The following is a 5,976-nucleotide window of genomic DNA, read 5'->3' on the forward strand; positions in this document are numbered from 1 at the left end:
AATTATTCAAGCTTTTGGTTTTGGTAATGAAATGAGCTCACGCAGAGGTGTGAAACCTTGCAATCCACACACACACACACAAAAATAATTAATAAAATTAAATCAAACTGATGACCAGAACCAGTCACATCTAAGTCCTTCTATAAGACACAAAATCTAAGAATGCAAGTAAAACCAGACAATAATAAAATTAAAAAAAAAAAACAAAACACTGAATAAGAATTTTCCTCCAATCCTTTACTTCCGATGTTTCTTACCAAAAACAAAAAATAAAACAAATCCAACATCTACAGGTCTTCTCGTGGTGAACTGTCAGCCAGTAGTAATCAAATACAAGTGTCCGTATCCGGCGCCATGGCGCACTGGTAGGCCTCGCGGTCCACTACGACGTCTCCATCTTGTAACCGTGCTTTTCCAGCTCCGCTCTGCAGGGAGGAGAAGGAAAATAAAAAGATCAAGTCAGCAGAGATGATTACAGGTGGGCGGCTGGGGCACAAGTACCCTCTGCTATTGATTGTAAGAACCATTAAGAGATGGAAGTGAAGGGAGAAAAAAAAACAAACAAAACATAAATATTAGATAATGCATGCAGCCATGGGTTTAATGATTATACATACATATATATATATGGCAGCGGTGCCCTTAAACAATAATGATATCTTTAAGAAACAACTTAATAGTACGGTAACTGCAATAGACCTAAATAAAACAGCATTTTACTGTCTTGAGTGTACTCAAATATAAACAGAGCTGCCACTTATCTATAAGCTGATAGTGATTTTTGTGTTAGTGTGTTTATACTTTGAAGGAATTACAGATCTTATAACTTCAGGCAAACACCAACCCTGCTAAGCTCAAACCGTTTAGGCTTCTTTTAGCATTTTGTGGTTTATACTTTGGTGTTTCAGTGAGCATTTTGTCTCCATAAAAAAGCCCACTCCTATTAGGAGAAATATGAGCATTGTTAACATTTATTTTAAATATAAGCATCTCAGCTTTCAGCTATTTTCACAGATGGACAGATAACATGTTCAGGAAGAAAGTGCTTTTCTTTGTTATTAACACAGTTGCTGTTCATGAATGTAATTCACATTGGAAACATTTCAGCTTGATAGTGAGGGAGAGCGACTCATTTAAACTGCTGAGGTTTCTTGATAACTTCTTCCTTCAATATCAACACTACTTGTATCTGAAGCCAAAAGCAGGAAACGGATGAAAGCTCTTAATAGCGTGCACATTTGCACACTTGAAGTGCATCTGAAACCTGATGCTCCGTTTGCATGTTGTCACTGTTGTCGTTTATCCACATACTGTACAGGACAGCTGGTGGGAAATGTCCACAACGAAGGCTGGGGACACTGGTCTTCTCACATCTTTGGAAAATCTCCCGAACATTTCAGGACCGCGGTGCACGAGTGTATAAAAGTTTGAGTATTGCCTTAAGAGTTGTGCTTTGGCTATAAAAAAAAAGCCTTACAACAATCATTTAGCTCTCAGATTTTTAATGCACGTCCAATAGTTTTATCTCAATATTTCTAGCAAACAATAATTCAAATACCACTCAGATGTGACACTGATGTTAAAGTCTTACCTGCAGCTGAACGACACTTATCATGAGAAATCTAAATTTGTTTTGGAAAACACTGTTTTCGTGCAAAAAAAAAAAAAAAACATATTCAAAGGCAGCGGGATCCTGTATTAGTTTTGAAAAGTAATTATTTGGTTCTTCCACAATTTCAACATCTGCCTAAAACAAACAAAATGTCTTAGACACAATGACGCTACGCACTTTGTTCTGCTTTAAAAAATGAGTTTATCCAATTAATTTAGACCCAACATTTATTCAAATATACAGAAGTATCCATTTTCTCTATGATCAGATGAGTAGTTATTCTAACGAGTTACGTAAAGAAGAACAGATGTGATAAGCAACAATTCAGCATCAGGTAAGTTTATTTTAATAATTAAAATCTGAACTCTAAGTATGTGTTGTTCAGGAGGTTGTGCATTTATTACAAAAAGGAGGAGGGTTTGAGGTGTCAGAATGCCATCAAATACAGTCAAGGTACGCACAACGAGTCTCTTAGATGTTCTAAACTGCTCCTTTTAGATGTTCCACGTTCTAGATTGGCCAGTAAGGAACATTGGGCCTTTTCTGTAACGCCTCCAAAGCTGTGGTTGAAACTTTTAAAGCACAGGTTCATCCATTTTAATTTGACTTTTAACTGCAATAAAAAGCTTTGGTTTGGTTTGATTTTATACTTATGTTTGATCATCTCTTTTTGTTTTAGTGATATTAATGTTTCTGGCTTTTATTGTTTTGGTCGTTTATATTGTGCTCTATAAACAAATTTGATATGATTTCCAGTGAAGAAACATAAGAGACAGATTTAAAAGGAAACAAAACAAAAACAGTCAGTTCAGACGGGTCATGGATCTTTGTTGAGATGCTGTAATTTATAAAATGTCAGTGAAATGTTGAAGGTGTTGCTCAGATTTTACCTCAACTGGTTTGAAAAATCATCATCTATGTTGTCGTCGTCCCAGTTATCTTCCCAAACATGAGCATCTTCATCTTCATCCAACCAATCTGGAATTTCAACACAGTCCAAGTTACGAATACAGAGTTCACATTATTAACTCATTGTATCGCTTGTCACTGACATCAGCGAAACACACTGTTAGCTAAACATGCTAAAAAGCTAACACGCACACGGTGGTAAACATAAACATAAAAATCATTAGGGCAACACTTCAACTAATTACAGGCACGCTTACTGGGGTACTAAAGAATAAACAGCTGAAATGAGTGTTAACTTAGTTGATAGATCAGCTTATCAGGTGTGACATGTTTTCTCAGTGAGCTAGCTAAAGCTAACGTGGCTAACCTAGCTGAGTCACTGCAGCGATAAAGTTAGTAACCAAACAAGCAGCTAAATAAAACAACAACACTCTCTTTATAACAAGAGCCTTATTTACCCTCGGCTGGGAATTCTTCAAACTCGTCATCCTCCTCCAGTAAACCCAGGTCTACGGTCTGTTTCTTCTCTGACATGTTCGCTCTTTCGCAGTGTCGCCGCTTGTTAGCCGATGGCTCTCGCAGCAAGGAATTATGGGAAATTGAGTTTGTTCAAGCGGGTAGTTACTGCGCAGCAGAGCGCAGGATTACATGCACTGTGGATTATGAAAACAATACTTTTTTTTATTTTCTGAAGGCTGCAACAAAAATTTCATTGTAATCATTTAGATTTAATTAGAAAAATACAATATTGCAATTAAATTTACTTTCATTATGAATAACTATATGACTACATAATTTACAGTGAAAATGTTTTAATTGGCAACAAAACAGTAAGAAGATCTTTGAAAATGAAATAAGATTTGAACAATTTTAAATTTATATGACATTGAACCTAAAGTTTTATATATATTTGGATTTACAAAATTAAGGGTTGTTACTTGATAATGGAGTTTTTATTTCTTCGTTAAAAAGAAAAAAATAAGGTTGAACTGTTTATTATACAAAAGCAAAGTCTGAACATGAGTTCTTTAATTCAAAACACAGTGCACATTCATCACCCTTGTAGGCTGTACCAGTGCTGTTTTTTTTAATAATTGTGATAGTTTGACCAACTTTAAATTTTCCCTTTGCAACAATGAGCAAAGATTTTTAGACTCAATAAGGTAAAACAAAATTGTGAAACTTTAAGATGGGTTGCCTAGTCAGTTTTTTTAGAATACAACACAAAAATGTGAATCTTTAATTTTTAAGTCATTCCAAAGGATCCGGATTACCGTGTCCATAACCCTAAAGATAATGTCAATAAAACTGAAGTGGAAAATGGTTTCAGTAGCTGATTTCGCCCAAATATTTCATAAATAAATAGTTACATGAAAACAGTTTTAAGAATGTAACTGTTTAACTTGATTATCATGGGATTTAAAAAAATCATATTAGTTATTTAAAAGTAAAGTAAACTACTTTTATTTTAGAGTGTGTCTTAAAAGTGATTTTTACAGATCCATGTGAACTTTAGGCTTGTGAGGTACAAGTGAGGAAAAAGAGGGGAAAACCATAAAAAGAAGTGGCTCATTTAAAGAAAGAAACCCATTTTTGCACTTCATTTACACCATTTCCTGTTTGAGGTATGAATGGCATTTTATCAAGTCAGCAAAAGCTCTTTGTTAGTTTGTGGTTATTTTCAGAAACAGACATCAATGCACTGCCTCAAAACACCATTTCACTTTGATTAAAAGTTTAAAAAAATCTCAAAGAAAAATCAGAAATAGTGAACTTTTGTTCCCCTTAAAATTGGCTCTTGTGAAATAATTCAGCTCGTGTTTTTTACTCCTATTGTGCCTGTTAGAAATCTGACTATTCAGTGCTTTTTCTGTGTCGTCTCAGTAGACTATCGATGCAGCTGGAGCCACTGGAAAGCATTTGTTTTGTTCCTTCCATGTTTTCAGCAGGATCGGAACAAATTTAATACAGTTTGACACTAAAAGGTTAAAGAAAACCTTAAAAATATGTGCAGATATTTGAGTAAAAACACAACCCTTCCCTGTATGTTTGTCTCTCTTCCCTCTTTATGCCACGCCACCACAAAAGCTCCCGTACTTCGAAACACATGCACTCAAGTCATTCAAATTTCAGCAAAGATGTTTCATTTGGGAACAAATGCACATTGTGACCCATGTGGCTCGCTCAAATAATGAAGCGGCATGCAGCCACAGCTTAGGATGTGTTTTAGATAAATGAGAGAGCACATTTCCCACAAAACCACTCAGGCCACAATGAAAATTGCTCTGCAGCTGTCATATGTTGATAGACGGAACAAACCTCAACTTAAGCGCGGCGTACTTATTCTATTTTCAAATTATTTTGCAATCATCCTTTATACATGACAGCGCCACAACATTTAAAGGGAAGGAGAACAAGACGTGCAGAGAAAGTTAAGGCCTCCGTGTTTAAATAGAAGCGTCTCCGTAAATCAGAGCAAAACACTTTAACAGTAAAATACAATTAAAATGATCCTTTCAGTAGAGTTAGGAAAAATCTTATGGTTATTTATAAAACCACACAAAATACTTTCAATTAAGTTCTGTTACCAAAAAACTCCTCATAATCCACAAGATAGATTTTAAATGAAACTCTCAGAAAGTAATCATTAGATGTACATCTGCAACTGATTAATTTTTGGACTCACCCCACAGCTAATCAACTTTAGCAAACACAAAAATAGCTATAACTCTGTCATTTTTACAAATATTAAGCTAAAATTAGGTGTGGTGGTAGGTGAGAGACATCCAGATCATCCAGATTTGTTTAAAACACTAACATGCAAGGCAGTGGGCGATATGTGTTATTTTAAAGAATGCTAATTAGATTTTTTTTAATAAACTGAGCTATTTCAAAAACCCAAAGCTGATAGTGATGCATGTCTTGTTTTGCCCTTTCTGATGTCAAAGAACTGTCAACTAACAAAAGAAAGTTGAAGGTCGTCATTTTTGAGAAGTTTGGACTAACTTATATTTTGCGTTTTAGCCTCATATATTGTCCCAAATGATAAGTAGCTCCAGTTTATATAAAGCCTGTCATACGATACGCTCTTCAGTGGCTGAAATAAACGACAACAGTCTGAGTCTGTGTCGCCATTTCCATCTTTTAAGAGCAGAATGTTGAAATGATGGGATCCATTTCGCTTTAAGCTATAGGAAACAATGCAGTTTCATTGCCATCTTCGGTTATGGAGCGTTTTAATTTATGAATGCTGCACTGTCTGGCTCTGAGTGAGCTGGCCTCCCCAGAGGTATCGCTGATTCTGGTTCCCGTGTCACTCAGTCTCGGGCGCAAGTGAAGTCCTGGGAAGTGGTCGCAACATCCGCCCGGCATACCTGAGACTGTGGTAACACTGCGCCTGGCGCCTGGAGTCTCTCTGCTCAGGTAAAAAAAAAAAAAAAAGGGGGGGGGGGGGG

At 36.0% G+C, this 5,976-nt stretch overlaps 1 long non-coding RNA gene across 1 annotated transcript; it reads right to left on the reverse strand.

The window, feature by feature from the left end:
- Positions 1 to 216: 216 nt before the first annotated feature.
- LOC108239429 lies at positions 217 to 3,119 on the reverse strand. Its single transcript, XR_001808719.3, has 3 exons — positions 2,980 to 3,119; positions 2,503 to 2,590; positions 217 to 425 (listed from the first exon to the last, which is right to left on the reverse strand). It is a non-coding gene; the product is annotated as an uncharacterized LOC108239429 (long non-coding RNA).
- Positions 3,120 to 5,976: the final 2,857 nt, after the last annotated feature.

This window comes from Kryptolebias marmoratus, linkage group LG5 (assembly GCF_001649575.2).
Source record: "Kryptolebias marmoratus isolate JLee-2015 linkage group LG5, ASM164957v2, whole genome shotgun sequence".
Classification (NCBI taxonomy): Eukaryota; Metazoa; Chordata; class Actinopteri; order Cyprinodontiformes; family Rivulidae; genus Kryptolebias; species Kryptolebias marmoratus.